Source organism: Salvelinus sp. IW2-2015, unplaced genomic scaffold (assembly GCF_002910315.2).
Source record: "Salvelinus sp. IW2-2015 unplaced genomic scaffold, ASM291031v2 Un_scaffold611, whole genome shotgun sequence".
In the NCBI taxonomy this organism is placed as follows: domain Eukaryota; kingdom Metazoa; phylum Chordata; class Actinopteri; order Salmoniformes; family Salmonidae; genus Salvelinus; species Salvelinus sp. IW2-2015.
In genome coordinates, this window is record NW_019942584.1 from 43,205 (window position 1) to 68,622 (window position 25,418).

Here is a 25,418-nt window from a genome sequence, read left to right on the forward strand (position 1 = left end):
AACATAGTTAGCAATCCAGCCACCACAAGCATCAAGCTAACTAGCTACAACCATATAGGTAGTTCTAACTAACTTCAACTAGCTACATCTTCTGCAGATGAATACAATACATTACATATCATTAACTAGCTAATTTACCACTTTCTCTACTAGTCGGTGTAGCCTAGCTGGTCGGTGTAGCTACCACTAGCTAACTAGTACTGTAGCTGTCTAGGTAGCGAGTTAGCTAATTAGCTATCTATGCTAGCTTCCTGGCCACAGATCATCAGCCGGGTAGCTAGATGGATAGTTATATGACTGCTAGTCACCCACCTTGTCCATTAGTTTCCAGCATTTCTCCACCGTCTTTTTGTCCACGGCCCCTGGTTGGTGATTGGAATGGAGGTGGTGATGGGGCTGAAACGCGTCCTTCATCATCCCGATCAGTCCTCCGCCTTTCTTCAGATTTCCTGCCATATTAGGGTCCACTAGGGTCGGCCAGAGCGACAGTCAAGGCTGGGGGACCGCCCTCCTTCCCCAGTCAGACTAAGCAAAAACCGGGCACCCCCCGGGGAAGACAGCGCCCGAATTGGATTCGAGCGAGGGTCCGTCGGGGGGGGGGGGGGAGGGAGTTCTATCGAAACAAGGCTCCCATTAAACCCCCCACCAGTGGTTGGCTCGAGCCTCGGCGACAGTGTGGCAAGCCGCAGCTGGGTGCTCAACAAGGAAAACAACGAAGGTTGGTAAGCAAGCCAATGAGAAGAACACAGATCCGCCTAGTCGACTAAAAGAAGACAATGATATCGACTTGTCTATCCGTCTGATATCCGTGTAGATTTAGCTGTATTCTTATTGACAGACCCAGTTTCCTTTTCAGCTGCTCGCTCTTTCCGTCTTCGTTCTTCTCAAGTGACGGGAAGTTGCAGGCTGGAGACAGTCAAGAGTCGCTAGCTTGATAATACGCTTACTGTAGAGGAAGAACTGACCGTGGCGCCAATAAACTAACTTAAAGGGACATTTACACAGATAACAAAAATCATTAACACAATCGGAAAGGAGACGGGGTGAATAAATACATTTAGAAAAACCAACACTGCCAGCAGTTTCCCCCTCTGTGTGCGCAGCCCTTGCTCTTCCTGTTCATCCCCTTCCGTTTGCAGAACCTCTCCCTGCCCTAGTCCCCCGCCTTGCACAAATGTTGCCCCCCAACACCTCCTCCAACTACGCCCTCTTCATGCGCGACCTCGAGATGAAAATACAGGCACGCGCGTCTGTTTTAACAGTGTGTTAAATGCTCAAGAGCATCATCAATCACGGTCGGGAATTATTTTCATTTGGCTGTGTAAATTCGGACACATTATTTTAGCACGTTTTTTTGTGGTAAATTCCTAACAACAACTGAGGCGCCATTCACCTGTGCCCGCTCCTGTGGCATGAACATTATACTTAATGTTGCAGCCTACATAGATGGGTACTCCATGATAAGTGTGCAATTGGCACTAACACGTGTAAGGCCCTGTCTGTACCGTTGTCGTTTCATCARCTCTCTCAGATGATAATTCAGGTGTTAAATACAGGCAGAGGCTTCAGTTCCGCCGAAGGTAACCGCCCATCCCACCCCCCTGGAAGCCTCTTCCCCAGAGCTAATAATAGATATCACCCGTGCATGTGTGTCCTCTACATTATGCACACATTTTTATGGTAACCGTCCCTTCACATTTCTCACCGTTAATCGGGAATGACAATTCTTCAAGTTTTACCGGTGAAACGTTCATACAGCATCTGCATGCAAAGCATTTGATATCAGATTTTATTCTCATATGGGAATATGCATTTTTATTTATTTTTATTTTATTTCACCTTTATTTAACCAGGTAGGCAAGTTGAGAACAAGTTCTCATTTACAATTGCGACCTGGCCAAGATAAAGCAAAGCAGTTCGACACATACAACAACACAGAGTTACACATGGAGTAAAACAAACATACAGTAGAAAAATAAGTCTATATATAATGTGAGCAAATGAGGTGAGATAAGGGAGGTAAAGGCAAAAAAAAGGCCATGGTGGCGAAGTAAATACAATATAGCAAGTAAAACACTGGAATGCTAGATTTGCAGTGGAAGAATGTGCAAAGTAGAGATAGAAATAATGGTGTGCAAAGGAGCTAAATAAATAAATACAGTAGGGGGAGAGGTAGTTGTTTGGGCTAAATTATAGATGGGCTAAGTACAGGTGCAGTAATCTGTGAGCTGCTCTGACAGCTGGTGCTTAAAGCTAGTGAGGGAGATAAGTGTTTCCAGTTTCAGAGATTTTTGTAGTTCGTTCCAGTCATTGGCAGCAGAGAACTGGAAGGAGAGGCGGCCAAAGGAAGAATTGGTTTTAGGGGTGACCAGAGAGATATACCTGCTGGAGCGCGTGCTACAGGTGGGTGCTGCAATGGTGACCAGCGAGCTGAGATAAGGGGGGACTTTACCTAGCAGGGTCTTGTAGATGACCTGGATCCAGTGAGTTTGGTGACGAATATGAAGCGAGGGACAGCCAACAAGAGCATACAAGTCGCAGTGGTGGGTAGTATATGGGSCTTTGGAGACAAAACGGATGGCACTGTGATAGACTGCATCCAATTTATTGAGTAGGGTATTAGAGGCTATTTTGTAAATGACATCATCGAAGTCGAGGATCGGTAGGATGGTCAGTTTTACAAGGGTATGTTTGGCAGCATGAGTTATGTACAGTGTTGTTTCAAAGTAGCCTACAGTGTTGTTTAGAATTATGTACAGTGAGCGAAGTTTAGAGCAGATGGTGTTAACAAACTGTAGCATAGGCCTATCTGTGTTTTGTTTCAATCAATGCACATATTTTGCCTATAGAGCCCCCATAGTGGAGGTGACATAATACCCATAAATCCTAGGGAAATGGTTCCAATAACTTTTTCACCATTCATTTTTCCCATGGGGGATTTTAGAAACACTTAAAATAAGGGTTATGTTTTGTGTAGGCTTACCCTGGTGTGACATTCTGATAACCATGTAAATGTCTCTCGGCAAGGTGACATTTATCAATATAAAATGCTAAAAAAAATGTTAACGCTAATGATAACTGTCTGTTCAAACAGCTGACACACAGCTCAGACACCCATACATACCCCACAAGACATTCAACCAGGGGTCTCTTCGCTGTCCCTAAGTCCAGAACAGAGGCTGGGAAATGCACAGTACTCCATAGAGCCATAACCACATGCAACTCTCTTTCACATCAGGTAACTCAAGCTAGGAGTAAAATATGATTTAAAAAAACAGATAAAACAACACCTCACGGCACAACACTGACTGTGAACACACACACACACACACACACACACACACACACACTCAGGGCCGGTCTTGCTTTTCTGCCGCCCTAGGAGAGAGTAAAAAATGCTGCCCCCAAAACTACAATAGTCCCAGTAAGCAATATGACGTTGAAAAGATGTGTAAAATCCGTATTTTCCAGATGTTGAAGTTAGGTTAAATTTAGGTTCTGAATGAAAGGTGAAAATACATATTTTCCGTACATTTAAAATATTTTCCAGGACTTGAAAACGACTCTTTTCCGGATGTTGAAAAATACTTTTTTTTCAGATTTTGAAATCAGGCTAATTTTTGGTTCTGAATCAAAGTTGAAAAGACGTAATAATAGAAGTATATGTTTGGACCAATTCTTGTCCAGACCACACCAAATCTGAACCAAACATAGATGTCTATAATTGGTTTAAATTTTGTCCGTACCGAACCAAAAACCAATGTCCGTGGATGTGGAAATCAAGGCCGGTCCGGACTGCACCAAAAAAAGATGTCCAAAAGGCATTGGTATCGGTTCGTGCTTACTGAGGTGTAGCCTACAGTGTTGCCTAAAATTGTATTTTATTAAAGCCCATCTATGTGGTAAGCCTACCATTTGTAAATCAACAAAAAAATAAGTCAGATTGTGCTTACTGGGGTGTAGCCTAGCATGTCAGTCCAAGTGAATTTTATGAATGCCCATCCATGTGGTAGGCCCACCATTTGTAAATCAGGCCATTGCATTGGCTTTATTAGTCCTGATTCCTATGACTAATCAATTTGGCTATTTAAACTCTGGATATCAGCTACCCAACTTTATCAGGAGTTACCATGAGCCTGACATCACCTAGTATATAGGTCCTGGATGGCAGGAAGCTTGGCCACGGTGATGTACTGGGCTGTATGCACTACCCTTTGTAGCGCCTTACGTGAGTGGGTCTAGGGTTTCCGGGATGATGGTGTTGATGTGAGCCATGACCAGCCTTTCAAAGCACTTCATGGCTACCGACTTGAGTGCTACGGGGCGGTAGTCATTTATGCAGGTTACCTTCACTCTCTTGGGCACAGGGTCTATGGTGGTTTGCTTGAAACATGCACTGTAGGTATTACAGACTCGGTCAGGGAGAGGTTGAAAATCTCAGTGAAGAGAGCGTGATCACACAGTCATCCAGAACAGCTGGTGCTCTCATGCATGCTTCAGTGTTGCTTGCCTCGAAGCGGGCATAAAAGGCATTTAGCCCGTCTAGTACAGTGCCTTGCAAAAGAAAATAAGCAAACATGTTTGATGTTCGCCATCAAGGAAAACACTATGTCTGCTGAAACCCAACACCTCTCATCACCCTGAGAACACCATCCCAACAGTGAAGCATGGTGGTGGCAGGATCATGCTGTGGGGATGATTTTCATCGGCAGGGACTGGGAAACTGGTCAGAATTGAAGGAATGATGGATGGCACTAAAGACAGGGAAATTCTTGAGGGAAACCTGTTTCAGTCCTCCAGAGATTTGAGACTGGTACGGAGGTTCACCTTCCAGCATGACAATGCCCCGAAGCATACTGCTAAAGCAACACTCGAGTAGTTTAAGGGGAAACATTTAAATGTCTTGGAATGGCCTAGTCAAACCCAAGACCTCAATCCAATTGAGAATCTGTTGTATGACTTAAATATTGCTGTACACCAGCGGAACCCATCCAACTTGAAGGAGCTGGAGCAGTTTTGCCTTGAAGAATGGGCAAAAATCCCAGTGGCTAGATGTGCCAAGCTTATAGAGACATACCCCAAGAGACTTGCAGCTGTAATTGCTGCAAAAAAGGTGTCTACAAAGTATTGTCTTTGGGGGGGGGTGAATAGTAATGCACGCTCAAGTTTTCTGTTTTTTTGTCTTATTTGTTGTTTGTTTCACAAAAAAAAGATTTAGCATCTTCAAAGTGGTAGGCATGTTGTGTAAATCAAATGATACAACCCCCCAAAAAGCCATTTTATTTCCAGGTTGTAAGGCAACAAAATAGGAAAAATGCCAAGGGGGTGAATACTTTCGCAAGCAACTGTAGACTCGCATCACTGGGTAGCTTGTGGCTGGGTTTCCCTTTGTAGGGAAATGTATGCCACTGGTTGAGAGAAATTGTCATTGTTTTTGGGAAGAATTATGTGAGGTTTTATGTGTTGTTGTTGGAGGTGCGTCTTGGTCAGTTTAGCTCAGAAAATGCCACCCTCGTATTGTTGTAATATTGTACAGTATTGTACATTTGTAACGGTGGAGCAGTGTAAATGTGTATAGTGCACAATGTCTTGTGTTGTTATATTTATGATGTAGACCAGTGGTTCCCAAACTTTTTATAGTCCCGTACCCCTTCAAACATTCAACCTCCAGATGCGTACCTCCTCTAGCACCAGGGTCAGCGCACTCTCAAATGTTGTTTTCTGCCATCATTGTAAGCCTGCCACACACACACTATACGATACATTTATTAAACATAAGAATGAGTGTGAGGTTTTCACAACCCGGCTCGTGGGAAGTGACAAAGAGCTCTTATAGGACCGGGGCACAAATAATAATATAATAATAATCAATTATTTTGCTCTTTACTTAGCYATCTTACATATAAAACCTTATTTGTTCATCAAAAATTGTGAATAACTCACCACAGGTTAATGAGAATCCACATAACTCTCCAATGTTGGGTTGTATTGGAGAGAGTCTCAGTTTTTTTCCACACACAGTCTGTGCCTGTATTTAGTTTTCATGCTAGTGAGGGCAGAGAATCCACTCTCACATAGGTACGTGGTTGCAAAGAGCATCAGTGTCTTAACAACACGATTTGCCAAGGCAGGATACTCTGAGCGCAGCCCAATCCAGAAATCTGGCAGTGGCTTCTGATTAAATTCAATTTTCACAGAACCGCTTGTTGCAATTTCGATGATGCTCTCTTGTTCAGATATTGGTAAGGAGGCTGGAGGCAGGGCATGAAAGGGATAACGAATCAAGTTGTTTGTGTCATCCGTTTCGGGAAAGTACCTGTGTAATTGTGCACCCAACTCACTCAGGTGCTTCGCTATATCACAGTTGACATTGTCAGTAAGTTTGAGTTCATTTGCACACAAAAAAATCATACAATGATGGAAATACCTGTGTGTTGTCCTTGTTAATGCAGACTGAGAAGAGCTCCAACTTCTTAATCATCGCCTCAATCTTGTCCCGCACATTGAATATAGTTGCGGAGAGTCCCTGTAATCCTAGATCCAGATCATTCAGGCGAGAAAAAACATCACCCAGATAGGCCAGTCGTGTGAGAAACTCTTCATCATGCAAGCGGTCAGACAAGTGAAAATGATGGTCAGTAAAGAAAACTTTAAGCTCATCTCTCAATTCAAAAAACGTGTCAATACTTTGCCCCTTGATAACCAGCACACTTCTGTATGTTGTACAAGCGTTACATGGTTGCTGCCCATATCGTTACATAGTGCAGAAAATACACGAGAGTTCAGGGGCCTTGCTTTAACAAAGTTAACCATTTTCACTGTAGTGTCCAAAACATCTTTCAAGTTGTCAGGCATTCCCTTGGCAGCAAGAGCCTTGCTGAATCACATTTTTATTTGGCGTACCCCCAACAGCTTTGCGAGTACCCCTGGGGTACCCGTACTCCAGTTTGGGAATACTTGATGTAGACTTGATGTATTGTTTTGATGTTTTGTTTTATTTCTGTTTGGGCCCCAGGAAGAGTACCGGCTGCCTTGACAGCTGCTAATGGGGATCCTTTATTTTTTTTATTGCCCCCCCCCCCACCTCAGAGGGCAGAGGTAACTTTGTTTTACATTTTAGTTTAACACATCTTTTTTGTTACATATACATTTTATACACATTTTTCATACATGGTACTTTTAACACATAATTTACACATAACAAAGATATCGTAATTTGATTTACATGTTGGATAGATAGTACTCAGACATCTCTGGTATAGATTATACAGTATATAGTGTTTTCAGTATTAACTATTACCGATCATTATCTTTTTAATCCCACCCCTCAGCTACTCTCAGCCCATACCACCTATCTGATTGCTGTGAAGTCTTATATGAATTTTTAACCTTTTTAATCGCGTAGTATCCACAGATATTAAGTTAAAGATGCATATTTTTCCTAAGAGTATTATTATACTGTTGATTGATTGACTATGGCTTTCCAAATTGCCCGACATTGCTATTTGTAAGGTTTATTAAAATAATTGTTGTGATTTTTCAACCATTCCTGAATCTGTGACAAGAAACAATCTGGGGGCAATATCAAAATAAATGATTTTGTGATTCTGTCTCTTCGCAGCAAACTCTGCAGAGCTGAGCTTGTTGTAGTCCTGATATACAGTATATACTGTATATAACATTCTGTTGGTGGCAAGAATTTTGCATAATAATTTTAATAGACAAAAACTGTTGAATCAAGCGTTGTTTTATGTATAAGTTCATACACCATGTGTACATTGAACATTTTGGGAATCAATACATCTTCCCAGCTATTTTGCAACCTGTATGCCTCAGCTGTCAACAGTTTTGTCCGCTAATGGAAATCCCAATAAATACTAATACTAAAGACTTGCATCACTATTTTGAGAGCTTTCCGTTTTTGGAGCCTTTGTTCATGTATATCCGTGGCCCCATACTGCAGAACGAGCAATGAGGAAGTATATTGCTGCTAGGCTAAGTTTCTCAAAACCAAATGAAATCGCAAAAAAGTGTCTAGGCAATTCTATAACATGCCATTTACATCAAAAATAGAGATTTGATTAAAAAAGTAAACTTTTCATTTGGCATGTTAAATAGATTCATCATCCTGCAAGTTAACGAGTAAACAATAATCAATAGGATTTTTTTTTCTCCATTGCTAACAGGATGGTAAATATACTTCCATGTTCTCTGAMGGGAGGCCCACTGTCCCAGACTTTGAAAACGCCTTCTATATGCAATACATATGTATATGCAGTACCAGACAAAAGTTTGGACACGCCGACTCATTCAAGGGTTTTTCTTCATTTTTATTATTTTCTACATTGTATAATAATAGTGAAGACATCAAAACTATGAAATAACACATATGGAATCATGTAGTAACCAAAAAAGTGTTAAACAAAACAAAATATATTTTAGATTCTTCAAAGTAGCCACCCTTTGTCTTGATGACTCCCGGGTTGCGCATCGATCTAARGCACTGCTAGAGGCATCACTACAGACCCTGGTTCGATTCCAGACTATCATAACCGGCCGTGATGGGGAGTCCTATAGTGTGGCGCACAATTGGCCCAGTGTCGTCCGGGTTAGGGTTTGGCTGGGGTAAGCCATCTTTGTATATAAGAATTTGTTCTTAACTGGCTTGCCTAGTTAAATTAATTAAAAAATGACAGCTTTGCACACTCTTGGATTTCTCTCAACCAGCTTCACCTGGAATGCTTTTCCAACAGTCTTGAAGGAGTTCCCACATATGCTGAGCACTTGTTGGCTGCTTTTCCTTCACTCTGTGGTCCAACTCATCCCAAACCATTTMAATTGGGTTGAGGTTGGGTGATTGTGGAGGCCAGGTCATCTGATGCACTCCATCACTCTCTTTCTTGGTCAAATAGCCCTTACACAACCTGGAGGTGTGTTTTGGGTCATTGTCCTGTTGAAAAACAAATGATAGTCCCAGTAAGCACAAACCAGATGGGATGGCGAATTGCTGCAGAATGCTGTGGYAGCCATGCTGGTTAAGTGTGCCTTGCATTCTAAATAAATCACTGACAGTGTCACCAGCAAAGCACCCCCACACCATCACACCTCCTACTACATGTTTCACGGTGGGAACCACACATGTGGAGATCATCTGTTCACCTACTCTGCATCTCACAAAGACACAGCGATTGGAACCAACAATCTCAAATTTGGACTCAWCAGACCAAATGACAGATTTCCACCGGTCTAATGTCTGTTGCTCGTGTTTCTTGGCCCAAGCAAGTCTCTTCTTATTRTTGGAGTCCTTTAGTAGTAGTTTCTTTGCAGCAATTCGACCATGAAGGCCTGATTCACACAGTGCCCTCTGAACAGTTGATGTTGAGATATGTCTGTTACTTGAACTCTGTGAAGCATTTATTTGGGCTGTAATCTGAGGTGCAGTTATTCTAATGAACTTATCCTCTGCAGCAGAGGTATCTCTGGGACTTCCTTTCCTGTGGCGGTCCTCATGAGAGTAGTGCTTGATGGTTTTTGCGACTGCACTTGAAGAAACTTTCAAAGTTCTTGACATTTTCCGGATTGACTGACTTTCATGTGTTAAAGTAATGATGGACTGTCGTTTCTCTTTGCTTATTTGAGCTGTTCTTGCCATAATATGGACTTGGTCTTTTACCAAATAGGGTTATCTTCTGTATACAACCCCTAGCTTGTCACAACACAACTGATTGGCTCAAAYGCATTAAGAAGGAAAGAAATTCCACTAAGAAGGCACATCTGTTAATTTAAATGCATTCCAAGTGATTGCCTCAGCATGCTAATTGAGAGAATGCCAAGAGTGTGCAAAGCTGTCAAGGCAAAAGTTGGCTACTTTGTTTAACACTTTTTTGGTTACTACATGATTCCATATGTGTTATTTCATGGTTTTGATATCTTCTTTATAATTCTTCAATGTCGAAAATAGCAAAAATAAAGATAATCCTTGAATGAGTAGGTTTGTCCAGACTTTTGACTGTACTGTATACATTTTTAAATGTGCCCAAGGCATCATGATTGAGATAGTTTGTGTCATTGAATAATGTCAACTAACTAATTTGCATTGTTGAGTGTGTGCCATACCTCTCCTCTGGAAAGGGTTCACCAAGCTTCACCCAGTTATTCAACCAAAGGTATGTCTCTGCCCATGGAGTGAACTTAACATATTGTACTATAAATGATATATGCAAATTAATGGTGGGGCAGTTGTCTTAATGTTCTCGGAAGGGAGGCCCACTGTCTCAGACTTTGAAATCATAGAAGTAGGGTGGACAATATCCAATCTAGAACCACAAAAAGCATCATTGCATTTGCCTTCCTATAAGTCAAACAGACAATAAGTCAAACTTCACTGTTTCAGCATGGACCTTTGGTTAAGGGACTTCATGGACTTATTTACTATGGAGCGAGCGGCATCGGCCATCCAGGACTATAACAATGGGCTGGAGGGTCTCTGGGATATATACTGTACCCCCTCGCCAACGGACAAATCTGGGTTTGGCRGATGCCAGGAGTTCGCTACCTGCCCCAATGCATAGTGCCAAATGTAAAGTTTGGTGGAGGAGGAATAATGGTCTGGTGCTGTTTTTCATGGTTTCGGGCTAGGCCACTTAGTTCCAGTGAAGGGGAATCTTAACGCTACAGCATATAATGACTTTCTAGAAGTTTATGTGCTTCCAACTTTGTGGCAACATTTTGGGGACAGCGCTTTCCTGTTTCAGCTTGACAATGCCCCTGTGCACAAAGCGAGGTCCATACAGAAATGGTTTRTCGAGATCGGTGTGGAAGAACTTGACTGGCCTGCACAGAGCCCTGACCTCAACCCCATCTAACACCTTTGGGATGAATTGGAATGCCGACTGCGAGCCTAATCGCTCAACGTCAGTGCCCGACTTCACTAATGCTCTTGTGGCTGAATGAAAGCTAGTCCCCGCAGCAATGTTCCAACATCTTGTGGAAAGCCTTCACAGAAGAGTGGAGGATGTTATAGCAGCAAATGGGGGACCAATTCCATATTAATGTCCATGATTTTGGAATGAGATATTCAACTAGCAGGTGTTCACATACTTTTGGTCATGTAGTGTACTTTGACACCTGTGGTTTGAGGATGTATCAGGGTCCTGAAGTATATCCACCATCATGTTAGTAATGGAAAACATTTGCTATTGAGTATTGTTTACTCAGTTACCTGCAGGATGGTTTATGCCTTGTCTTACAGCGTTGTCATGTGATGATGCCTCTCTTTACATAAAGGACTAAGTGAGCAGCCCCGTTGAACATCCAGTTCATTCCTGGATGAAGCTCCAGCAACTTCATTAATTTCTGTATACAGTTGAAGTCGGAAGTTTACATACACTTAGGTTGGAGTCATTAAAACTCGTTTTTCAATCACTCCACAAAATTCTTGTTTACAAACTATAGTTTTGGCAAGTCGGTTAGTACATCTACTTTGTGCATGACACGAGTAATTTTTCCAACAATTGTTTACAGGTTATTTCACTTATAATTCACTGTATCACAATTCCAGTGGGTCAGAAGTTTACATACTGTGTAAACGTATTGACTSTGCCTTTAAACAGCTTGGGAAATTCCAGAAAATGATAATTGACCTCATTTGAGTATATTGGAGGTGTACCTGTGGATGTATTTCAAGSCCTACCTTCAAACTCAGTGCCTCTTTGCTTGACATCATGGGAAAATCAAAAGAAATCAGCTAAGACCACAGAAAAAAGTCTGGTTCATCCTTGGGAGCGATTTCCTAACGCCTGAAGGTACCACGTTCATCTGTACAAACAATAGTACGCAAGTATAAACACCATGAGATCCCGCAGCCGTCATACCGCTCAGGAAGGAGACGCGTTTAGTCTCCTAGAGATGAACGTACTTTGGTGCGAAAAGTGCAAATCAATCCCAGAACAACAGCAAAGGACCTTGTGAAGATGCTGGAGGAAACAGGTACAAAAGTATCTGGTACAAAAGGCAGGTACAAAAGGCCGCTCAGCAAGGAAGAAGTCACTGCTCCAAAACAGCCATAAAAAAGCCAGCCTATGGTTTGCAACTGCACATGGGGACAAAGATCGTACTTTTTGGAAAAATGTCCTCTGGTCTGATGAAACAAAAATAGAACTGTTTGGCCATAATGACCATCGTTATGTTTGGAGGAAAAAGGGGGAGGCTTGCAAGCCGAAGAACACCATCCCAACCGTGAAGGACAGGGGTGTGGCAGCATCATGTTGTGGGGGTGCTTTGCTGCAGGAGGGACTGGTGCACTTCACAAAATAGATGGCATCATGAGGGTAGAAAATTATGTGGATATATTGAAGCAACATCTCAAAACATCAGTCAGGAAGTTAAAGCTTGGTCACAAATGGGTCTTCCAAATGGACAATGACCCCAAGCATACTTCCAAAGTTGTGGCAAAAAATGGCTTAAGGACAACAAAGTCAAGCCCTGACCTCAATCATATAGAAAATTTGTGGGCAGAACTGAAAAAGTGTGTGCTAGCAAGTGTGTGCTAACAAGCCTGACTCAGTTACACCAGCTCTGTCAGGAGGAATGGGCCAAAATTCACCCAACTTATTGTGGGAAGCTTGTGGAAGGCTACCATAAATGTTTGACCCAAGTTAAAAAATKTAAAGGCAATGCTACCAAATACTAATTGAGTGTATGTAAACTTCTGACCCACTAGGAATGTGATGAAAGAAATAAAAGCTGAAATAAATAATTCTCTCTACTATTATTCTGACATTTTACATTCTTAAAATAAAGTGCTGATCCTAACTGACCTAAGACAGGGAATTTTTACTAGGATTAAATGTCAGGAACTGTGAAAAACTGAGTTTTAATGTATTTGGCTAAGGTGTATGTAAACTTCCGACTTCAACTGTATCTGACTGTATTTGTATTTATTATGGCTCCCCATTAGCTGCTGCCAAGGCAGCAGCTACACTTGCTGGGGTCCAGCAAAATTAAAGCAGTTTATAGAATTTTTTTAAACATTACAATACATTCACTATTTTTCACAACACACTGTGTGCCCTGAGGCCCCTACTCCACCACTACCACATATCTACAGTACTAAATCCATGTGTCTGTGTGTGTATATTGCGTTTGTTATCGTGTGTGTGTTTGTGTGTGTATGCATGTGTCTGTGCCTATGTTTGTGTTGCTTCACAGTCCCCGCTGATCCATAAGCTGTTTTTTTAATCTGTTTTTGAAATCTTATTTTACTGCTTTCATCAGTTACTTTGATATGGAATAGAGTTCCATGTAGTTATGGCTCTATGTAGTACTGTGCACCTCCCATAGTGTGTTTTGGACTTGGGGACTGTGAAGAGACCTCTTGTGGCGTGTCTTGTGGGGTATGCATGGGTGTCCGAGCTGTGTGCCAGTAGTTTAGACAGACACCTCAATGCATTCAACATGTCAATACCTCTCATAAATACAAGTCGTGATGAAGTCAATCTCTCCTCCACTTTGAGTGAGGAGAGATTGACATGCATATTAATATTAGCTCTCTGTGTACATCCAAGAGCCAGCCRTGCTGCCCTGTTCTGAGCCAATTGCAAAGTCCTTTTTTGTGGCACTTGACCACACGACTGAAAAGTAGTCAAGGTGCGACAAAACTAGGGCCTGTAGGACCTGCCTCATTGATAGTGTTGTTAAGAAGGCAGCACAGCGCTTTATTATGGACGGACTTCTCCCCATCTTAGCTACTATTCTATCAATATGTTTTGACCATGACAGTTTAAAATCCAGGGTCACTCCAAGAAGTTTAGTCATCTCAACTTGCTCAATTTCCACATTATTTATTACAAGATTTAGTTGAGGTTTAGGGTTTAGTGAATGTTTTGTCCCAAATACAATGCTTTTAGTTTTCGAAATATTTAGGGCAAACTTATTCCTTGCCACCCACTCTGAAACTAACTGCAACTCTTTGTTAAGTGTTTCAATCATTACAGTCGCTATAGTAGCTGACGTGTATAGTGTTGAGCCATCCGCATACATAGACACTCTGGCTTTACTCAAAGTCAGTGGCATGTCATTAGTAAAAATTGAAAAAAGCAAGGGGCCTTAACAGCTACCCTGGGGAATTCCTGATTCTACTTGGATTATGTTTTTTTAATTTAACATTTTAAAATGTTAACTTTATTTAACTAGGAAAGTCACTTAATTATTAAGAACAAATTCTTATTTACAATGACGGCCTCCTGCGGGGACAGGGGCTGTGATTAATCACGACAAGAGAGACAACACAACACTACATAAAGGGAGACCTAAGAACACAACATAACAAGGCAGCGACACATGACAACACAATATGGTAGCAACACAACATGCCAACAACATTGTGACAAGATTGTGTTTAGAGGTAGGTGAAGGAGTCAGGCGCAGGAGAGCAGAGATGTCCGAGATGCGTAATTTTAATGGGCAAGTCCACCAACATACAGGTAAGGCACAATACCAAAATCAAACGCCCTCGACAACAGAGAAACTCATTACTCACAAAAGGAGGAACAAACAAAGCTCCTAAATGTATACACACTCAGTATAAATACGTGAAACAAAATGGGCACAACCTAAACGAGCAACATCACAATAAATAATCCCGCACAAACCTAGGCAGGCATCAGGGTCAATTATACACACAGAAATTAAGGCAAATGAAACCAGGTGTGAAAAGACCAAAGACAAAACAAACAGAAAAGAAAAAAGGATCGGTAATGGCTAGTAGGCCGGTGACGCTGCCCGCCGCCCGAACAGGGAGAGGAACTACCTTCGGTGGAAGTCGTGACAAACATGGTAGTAACACAACATGGGAGCAGCACAAAACATGGTTTATTGGGCACAGACAACAGCACAAAGGGAAAGAAGGTAGAGACAACAATAATTCACGCAAAGCAGCCACAACTGTTAGTAAGAGCGTCCATGATTGAGTCTTTGAATGAAGAGATTGAAATACGACTGTCCAGTTGCAGCTCATTCTAGTCACAAGCTACATCGAACTGAAAAGAGGAGCGACCCAAGGATGTGTGTGCTTTGGGGACCTTTAACAGAATGTGACTGGCAGAACGGGTGTTGTATGTGGAGGATGAGGGCTGCAGTAGATATCTCAGAAAGGGGGGAGTGAGGCCTAAGAGGGTTTTATAAATAAGCATCAACCAGTGGATCTTGCGACGGGTATACAGAATGGCCAGTTTACAGAGGAGTATAGAGTGCAGTGATGTGTCCTATAAGGAGCATTGGTGGCAAATCGGATGGCCGAATGGTAAAGAACACCTAGCCGCTCGAGAGCACCCTTACCTGAAAGTCTATAAATTATGTCCCCGTAATCTAGCATGGGTAGAATGGTCATCTGAATCAGGATTCGTTTGGCAGCTGGGGTGAAAGAGGAGCGATATTGGACACTAGGCTGAGTATAAGACTGTATCATCTGTATATAAATGGATGAGAGAGCTTCCTACTGCCTGAGCTATGTTGTTGATGTAAATTGAGAAGAGCATGGGGCCTAGGATCGAGCCTTGGGGTACTCCCTTGGTGACAGGCAGTGGCTGAGACAGCAGATGTTCTATCTTTATACACGGCACTCTTTGCGAGAGGTAGTTAGCAAACCAGACCAAAGACCCCTCAGAGACACCAATACTCCTTAGCCAGCCCATAAGACTGGAATGGTCTACCGTATCAAAAGCTATGGCCAAGTCAATAAAAATAGCAGCACAACATTGCTTAGAATTAATGGTCAATGGTGACATCATTGAAAACCTTAAAAATTGCAGTGACACATCCATAACCTGAGTGGAAATCAGATTTCATACCAGAGATAATACTGTAGACATCAAGAAAGCCAGTCAGTTGATTATTGGCAAGTTTTTCCAACACTTTTGATAAACAGGGCAAAATAGAAATAGGCATATAACAGTTAGGATCAGCTTGATCTCCCCTTTCAATAAAGGACAAACCGTGGCTGCCTTCCAAGCATTGGGAACCTCCCCAGAAAGGAGAGACAGGTTAAAAAGGTCGGAGATAGGCTTGGCGATGATAGGGGAAGCAACCTTAAAGAAGAAAGGKTTTTTTGGGGGTCAAGTTTCAGGAGCTCCTTTAGCACCTCGTACTCAGTGACTGCCTGCAGTGAGAAACTTTGTAGCGGGGCAGGGGAAAAAGAGGGAGAAGCATCGGGGATAGTCACATTAGAAGGGGTGGGAGATGAGGAAATGTTGGACGGGCAAGGAGGCAAGGCTGAGTCAAATAGGAATCCTGACTTAATGAATTGGTGATTAAAGGGGAGCAGGAATCAGTGAAGCAGATATCAGAGCACAAKTCAGAATTGGGGATAGCAACAGTAGATGGGCCACGGTGTMCATGCACATTTCCAGATATCATCAACAGTAATACAATCAAGGCACGACAGAGGACAGGGAGAGCTCTGCAGTGCTGATTTATGACATCTGACTGTGCATTAGATTGCAACACGATCATATTGTACAGCAATTTCATCAGGCAACATGAATACAAAGCCGGTGAGAGGTGGTTAGAATAGGATGGGAGGCCAAAAGTCTATGTAACCAATAGAGAGTCAGAGTCCTGGGTGTGGGAACAAACATAGTCTGCCCCACGGTTGGATGAAGAAAGTTTGTAGTCAACAAAGCATGCAGGAGTCATGAGGCAAATAGCAAAATAGCAAAATGCACAAGAAAAAATTGAAATATATAATGACTTGGGGCTAGCCATTGTAAGTTCAGAGTCACACACCCCAACAGTGGTGAGTGCTGGAGGCTGGCGAAAGCTCGGGAGAGAGGGGGGCGTGTGGTGGGGGTACTTGTACCAGACAGGGGGAGACAGGCCAGGGCAGACGGTGAACATATCACCAGGTGGAATCCAAGCAGCAGTGCAGCAGGCAACTTGAGTAGGTGTCACACCCACTTGGGAGAAGCTTTTATTTCTGGAGGCAGATTTCTTGTAGAAAATGCCAGAGGATGGTCTTTGAACAAAGGGGACTTCAAAGGGGACTTCAAAGACTCCTGCTACTTGTTGGGCCCAAAGGCCTTGACACCTCTCACTTCACACCTCAGTGCTAATTGAAGTTGTATCTGGTCTGTCCTAGCAAGCCTGGCAGCCTTAACTCAGCATAAAGTAAAATATATCATTGTAATGTACTTTTCCCCCCATTTCTTTTCATTTTTCTTTTTCTTCTTGGCTTTCAAAATAGCATCAGACCAAACACTACTCACTCAGTTCCAGGTTGGATGGTGTCCTCAGGTCTCTGCTGTTTGTTTGCTAGAGCACCCTCCGTATAGCTTGGAAAAAGGAAACCTTGGTTGCAGTAATCCCTCCAGGTAATTTTGGCCAAAATTAGGTTGTAGGTTTGGRGTTTTGATCTGGAGCGGCCATGCTGACGAGGGTAGCATCCTGCATATGTCCCTGCCGAAAAATCCACGTTTATCTAACTCCAAATCTATCCTTTTGTAAAAAACATGTTGAAAATGTGAGAGCTCACATGCAGCTGTGTCTCTCTCTCTCCAGTATGTTTGAGAGGCTTCCATTAGAGAACACCCTCTGTGTTTTGTTAGGCACGTAACTCTTTATCCACATTATAGCAGGGGGTTTAAAGCCATAACACATATGTTTTTCCAGCAGCGGACTATGATCGATAATGTCAAAAGCTGCACTGAAGTCTAACAAGACAGCCCCCACAATAATTTTATCATAAATTTCTCTCAGCCAATCATCATTCGTCATTTGTGTAAGTGCTGTGCTTGTTGAGTGTCCTTCCCTATAAGCGTCCTGAAAGTCTGTTTTCAATTTGTTTACTGTGAAATAACATTGTATCTGGTCAAACACCATTTTTTCCAGAAGTTTACTAAGGGTTGGTAACAGGCTGATTGGTCGGCTATTTGAGCCAGTAAAGGGGTCTTTACTATTCTTGGGTAGTGGAATGACTTTAGCTTCCCTCCAGGCCTGAGGGCACACAATTTCTAGTACGCTTAAATTGAAGATGTGGCAATATCGTCTGCTATTATTCTCAGTAATTTTCCATCCCGATTGTCAAACCCCGGTGGCTTGTCATTGTTGAYAGACAACAATAATTMTTTCACCTCTTCCACACTGATTTAACGTAATTCAAAAGTACAATTCTGTCTTTCATAATTTGGTCCGATATACTTGGATGTGTAGTGTCAGCGTTTGTTGCTGGYATATCATCCCTAAGTTTGTTTTTCTTGCCAATGAAAAAGTAATTAAATTAGTTGGCAATATCAGTGGGCTTTGTGATGAATGAGCCATCTGATTCAATGAATGATGGAGCCGAGTTGGCTTTTTTCCCCAAAATGTAATTTGTTTCATAGTATAGTTTATTTTTATTTAGTTTAGTTTCATGATTTTTTAAATCTTAGAATTGGGTATTTAAAAAAAATKGTAATCTAATCTGACTTTATCAATATTAAAGATTGTAGTTGCGTTTTTCAAACCTCAAAGGTAGTGACAAGGATGATTTTGATGCTGAAAATCAGGATAATCTTGATCCCACTGGAAGGGTGGCTTCAGATGGATTTAGAAAGGTGAAAGGAACTACAACCAAGAAATGTCAATGTAACTAAGGTGGGGAGGTTTAACATTTGTTCTTACATCTGAAAACCACAGGTTCATTATGTAAAATTGACTGCAGTATAGGTATGTGGTCAGTTGTTATATTGAAAATTGTTAAGTAAATGCATGCACTCATTAAGTAATATGCAGGCTCTATTATTTTTCATCRTTCATTTAATTAATGTGTACTGAACAAAAATATATACGTAACATGCAACAATTTCAAATATTTTAGTTGATCAGGCTGTTGACTGTGGCCTGTGGAATGTTGTCCCACTCCTCGTCAATGGCTGTGGGAAGTTGTTGGATTTTGGTAAGAACTGGAACGCGCTGTCGTACACGTCAATCCAGAGCATCCCAAACAGGCTCAACGGGTGACATGTCTGGTGAGTATGCAGGCCATGGAAGAAATGGGACATTTTCAGCTTCCAGGAATTGTGTACAGATCCTTGTGACATGGGGCCGTGCATTATCATGCTGAAACATGAGGTGATGGCGGTGGATGAATGGTACGACAATGGACCTCAGGACTTCGTCACGGTGTCTCTGTGCATTCACATTTCCATTGATAAAATGAAATTGTGTTTGTTGTCCGTATGTCACGTTCGTCGTAATGATCRGACCAAGGCGCAGCGTGAGTAGAGTTMCACATATTTTTAATAGACGGAAAACTCTCCAAAACAAAACAATAAAGCACAAACGAAACGTGAAGCTATACAAAAATAGTGCAGACAGGCAACTAAACATAGTCAAGATCCCACAACTGACAATGGGGAAAATGGCTACCTAAATATGATCCCCAATCAGAGACAACGATAAACAGCTGTCTCTGATTGGGAACCATATCAGGCCAACATAAACATACAAAAACCCTAGACAATACAAAAACCCTAGACATACAAAAACGAGAGTACCCACCCTAGTCACACCCTGACCTAACCAAAATATATAGAAAAACAGAGATATCTAGGTCAGGGCTTGACACCGTAGCTTATGCCTGACCATACCATAACCCCACCGCCACCATGTGGCACTCTTTTCACAACGTTGACATCAGCAAACCGCTCACCCACACGACGCCATACACGTGGTCTACGGTTGTGAGGCCGGTTGAAAGTCATGTTCTATGAAGAAATAGCAAGCATTTTGGAAACGGTCTGTTTGAGAGAAGTTGTTTTTTAAATGTTTATTTCTGTAATTTATGCTTTGATAACTAATATGAGTATAGAACAAGTTACATTATTTAGGTACGAGTTAAAGGCCCAGTGCAGTCAAAAACTTGACATTAGGAACACCTGCTCTTTCCATGACATAGACTGACCAGGTCAATCCAGGCAAAAGCTATGATCCCTTATTGATGTTACTTGTTAAATCCACTTCAATCAATGTAGATTAAGAGGAGGAGACAGGTTAATGATTGATTTTTAAGCCATAAGACATGGATTGTGTATGTGTGCCATTCAGAGGGTGAATGGGCAATACAAAATATTTAAGGGCCTTTGAACAGGGTATGGTAGTAGGTGCCAGGAGCACCGGTTTGAGTGTGCAATGCTCAAKAGTTTCCTGTGTGTATCAAKAATGGTCCACCACCCTAAGCACATCCAGCCAACTTGACACAACTGTGGGAATAATTGGAGTCAACATGGGCCAGCATCCCTGTGGAGTCCATGCTTCGACGAATTTAAACTGTTCTGAGGGCAAAATGGGGCGCTACTCAATATTAGGAAAGTGTTCCTAATGTTTTGTACACTCAGTGTATATTTCCAAGCTATGAGTTTGGAATAATACTGAGAAATTGTAAAAATGATAATGGCCTTTTAGTATAAGAGCTGTTTGACAAGACCGCCTGAAACGTCAGCCTGTTTTTGTGGGATGGAGTTTTGGCCTGTCTGGCGACATCACCAGGTGAGAAATTAGTTAATAGACCAATAAGAAACAGAGTTCCAAACCTCTCTGCCAATAAAACCTAGTTTTCAGTTTTCCTCTCGCCACTCAGACCACTCCCAGACATCCAATGGTTGTGTGCGACATCATCGACTGAGTCATCGACTGACGGATTGCGATGCGTGCTTTCAAGACATCTGGGRACTCTGAAAAAACGAGGTCAAACCATAACGTCGGTGATCTTCATGTCGGAAAGTCGGAGCTCTAGAAAGATGCCAGAGTTTCTGGCTTGGAATTCTGAGTTGAATGACCTTTCAAAAATATATATATTTTTTYGAGTTCCCAGTTGTCTTGAACGCACTGAAGTCGAACGTTTGAGATTTCCCAAATCCGAAATCCCAGTTGTTTTGAACACGGCATATAACACATGGGTTACGTTCCCCTGCTCAGATGTTGATAACATCAACCAATGGTTACGTGCCACGTCATTGACTGTGTCATTGACTAACAGATTGTTTTAACATATGATGTGGTTAGCTAATATGTAAAATACCTATCCAAGCATTGTAAGATCTGGCAACATCTAAGCAGTGAAACACAACCTTTGTTAAATTACTGCTGGCTACTGCTGGTCTGCCATGTTTTTTTAATTAAAAAAGTAAGCAATTTATGATGATATCACTATCTTTGTCTCACCAGATTTGTTTTATTTGTGTATCTGGCAGAGTAACTCATGCCCATATTTTGGCTCATTACATCTATAGTTGTGTTCCCCTTAGGGAAGAGCAGGAATCCACGGAAGTTGCTTTGAAAGCCATTATCAATGAGCCTGATAGTGTTAACCTTTTGGGAGCATCATGTAGACCGAGTCCCCCTGCTCCATCTTTAGAATTGCTCCACTGCATACATATTACTGCCCTCCATGACTATTGCTCAGTTGCAAAAACATTCTGGGCCAACGATTATGCATCAAACCATGCACTCACGTACAGAGATTTGCGGTTGTCCAAGCCAGTGAATCTGAAGTAGTAGACTCCTCTTACTGCTGCTGTGATGGGACCTGCATCAGAGGAATAGCATGGAGGGATCAACAATGCCACTGGCGTTCTGTCATAGACAGCCTGTTAGTGACATTGGACTCTTGTCGCTGGTCTCTTTGGAAATGATGAGTACATACATGTAGAAATGTGTGTAAATAGTACCTGTAACTGGGCTGGTCACGTTGTTGATGTTTGTGATGACTTTGGTGACTTTGGTGAAGATCAGAGTGGTATCATCAGTGAAGGGTCCTACCTCCTCAAATGAATTCCTCTGGTTGGCAGAGAATGCCGCCTTTGATCTGTCTGTGAACACAACAGTATTTTAAATAGACTGTACTTCAGTACAGTACCATCAAGCACACAATACACCGTGTTACTCCAATGTGGTCTATGTCTGTCACTGCGGACCTGAGATTCCAACCAGCCCAAGGCATTGATATTCGACTCTTTGAAAGATTAATTCATAAAACGTCCTGACTTCTATAAGAAGAATGGAAACGACACGTGTAACATACCGTATCACTTGACTCTCAGATGAGAGTAGACGAGGAGATAGAAAAAGGTAGTTGYCACCAACAACATCTGGAAATGATAGATGCACAGTTTGTGAACATTTTTCTGTTGGTTGGTAGAATTAGTGTCACAGTATAAAAGCCTCTTACCTGCAGTCTCTCTCTTCAGCTCCTCCACTTCTTTCTCGCTGGCTGTCACTTGGCCTCCATGGTGGCAATTACAGAGAGAAAATGTTTGGAGCTCTCGATCTGATACAGGCGACCAAATCATAAATGTAATAAATGAAGGGATAAATGAAATGAATATCCACACATTTATCTGCATTGTCTTTCTTCAGCTCCTTCACCTCGTTCTCCACTGGGCAAAAACTGGTTAAAACAACATTGTTTCCACATCATTTCAACTAAACAAATCTATGGGATGACGTTGAATCAACATGGAAAACTAAAGTAACTTAAATTCAATGACATGGTGACATGGTTAGTTTATTTCATGTTGAAGTCACATTAGTTGACAACTCAACCAAATGTAAATMAAAAATAGATGTTGAACAGGAGTGTTTTGCCCAGTGGGTATGGCCCTCACGCCTGCCAGTTCTGCTGCTTGGGCTGGAAATATGCAAACAAAACATACATTTAGACAATGGTGTTCATATCACTGAACAAAATGAACTCTCAAATGAATTCATATCCACACATTTACCTGCATTCTATTTCTTCAGCTCCTCCTCTTCATTCTCACTGACTGTCACTTTGGCCCCAATGGCTGACAGTTCTGCTGCTTGGGATGGAATTATGCAAACAAAACATGCATTAATTAATTTACCCCACCCCCCACTACATTTCAGAAAGGTAGGCCTCACGTGAAGCCTGACCTAGAGTTCATGTGCTTTTTGAGTGACGTCGGCAGAACGGTGGAGGTTAGAAACAAAATGTAGGTATGGGATCATTCAACAGATGCTCCAGATGAACACAAGCCTACACCTAACCATTAACTCTTCACTGTTCAAACTTGGTCCTACAGAGAACAAGGCTTTTCTTCCATAGAAAAAGCRTTACTTACATTCCTCACAWAACCATGACGAACCCGTGGACTGAAATTGAGCTAGCTAAGACATCCTTGACCACTCAGGGCATTGTTAAAGTGTCCCCAGGAGGCTGTACTTTGAATTTCAGCGTCCTGCAATTACACAATTACAGGAAGTGACTAAATTGGGGGTTATAGTGGCGGTTTTGAAGGGTTAATCGACCCAAAAGCATTTTTGACCTACATTGGTCACAGTGGTCTTGCAGTTCTAGAAACTAAGATCCTTGTTAGAATGAATTCTGAAAAGGATATTTTTCACATTTATTTAGGTTGACTTGAAACTGTCTGTGTCTGTCAGTTTGTCTATCTGCGTCTGCCTGTCTGTCTCTGCCTGCCTGCATGTGTCTGTCTGTCTGCCTGTCTGTCTGCCTTTCACCAATTCTTTTGCATTGAATGCCATTTTTGAAAGCCCTTGACACATATTTATGTGGGAGGGAGGGAGAAGAAGATGCAGCTAAATGTCTGGTAGGCCGTCATTGTATGTAAGAAGTAGTTAAATAAAGGTTAAATAAAAAATAAAGAGGGGGATAATGAGGAGGTAGAGAGAAAGAGACACAGGGGGGCAAGGAGAAGTGGAGGGAGGGAGGGAGGGAGGGAGGGAGGGAGGGAGGGCTAGGGTGGATGAGAGAGAGATGTCCATATGTCTGTCTCTCTGTCTGTAAGTCTAATTTTTTCATATGTTCCCATTGACTGGAATGTGTTGACATAAGCTTCAATTGGTTGACACTCATCTTTTCCCATTGGCACCGCAACGATTGCTGGGAGCATAGCCAGTTGACATAAGTATCAATCTTGTGACTCTCTTATTTTCCCATTGAATGCAATGTATTGATATAAGCATCAACCCTGTGATACACATCTTTTCCCATTGACTGCCATTTATTGACGTAAGCGTCAATTGGTTGACACTCATCTTTTCCCACTGAATGCAATGTATTGACATACGCTTCAACCCTGTGACACTCATCCTTTCCTATTGACTGCAACGCATTGACATAAGCATGGGGTTTTGAGGCTGATAACGGGCTGGATCTCAAATCCAAAATGTTGGAGAAAAGACGAGTTAGCTGACAACATCACGAAAACAATGTGCATGCTTCAATGAGGCATAAGGTTGTGTGTTGTTGTGATTCTGGGTGGTCAGATCGCTGGTAACAATGACAAGAAACGTCCATGTGGGGAATCGTAGATTGCTCGCTTCAGCTAGTTTCATCTGGTTCTTGATACCGTGTCTTGTTTTGAGGTGTTTTGACTGATGTCAAGTYCATGCTAATATGGCTCAAATTCACAAGCTAGCTAACCGAACAACTGTAACAATGTATTTTAGAGACAACAAGTGCTCATTGTGCACATTTATTCATATTTTCAATGAACATTGGAGACGAAATATAGTTTACATGTTGTCAACAATCCCTGTCAGACCCTGTCTGTTTTGCACCATAGTTGGACACGTGTCGCTGTTGTTGCTAAACAACCAACCTGTCTATAGAGTTGTCTATAGAGCATCTAAGCTATTAGTTCAAGGGCTTTCCTTATGTAGATTTTATTTTCCCAATCCTAATACATGGCTGTAGTGTATTAACATACATTTATTACGGCTGTATCTTCAACTTATTACAGATGGTCTGGCATGGGGTTTTGCTTTATTCAAGCCTTTGGGAAAGAACGGAGGAAAAGTCATTCAATGAACGGAACATTTTAAAGAGCATTAGTTTATTTCTTATTTTCCACAGGTTACCGCAGAAATAGTATAATTATATAGAAAATCTGTAATGTTGAATAAATGCATATCAATCATCTTACCATAGCTGTTTCCAGAGAAACATTTGAAATAGCTATTGAATTGAATTTATTATGGGAAACAGACATAAACATCAAAATGTACAATGTGGACCCAGAGGATATCACTTGAAAGTATTAATTAAAACGCTTGCTTCCAAAGTGGTCCTCGATTGTAAAAACAATAACACATATAATGATTAAAAGGCAAGACAAAATTACAAACAACCATAAATACATTCATTTATATTGACATCCTAAAAAGTGGCACTATTCACTGCACTTCTCCCTAACCTTAAAAATCAACCATATTAAATTCACATTAAAACAATCTATTAATTGCACATCATACCAATCCTTCAAATCAATACACCTGACCAGCAGTAGGGGGCGCAAGGGGCAGTGGAGTGGTTTCTCTAACTTAGACAACCTTGACCAAATGAAAACCTTTGCCTGCTTTTTAAAGCTATTTCTACTTTTTTTTGCTTGATCTCCAAGGGG

The 25,418-nt window shown here is 41.7% G+C and overlaps 1 pseudogene; it reads right to left on the bottom strand.

The window, feature by feature from the left end:
• The window catches only part of LOC112068622 (E3 ubiquitin-protein ligase CBL-like), a 42,677-nt pseudogene extending 41,523 nt beyond the window's left edge, over positions 1 to 1,154 (bottom strand).
• Between the last annotated feature and the right edge of the window lie 24,264 nt (positions 1,155 to 25,418).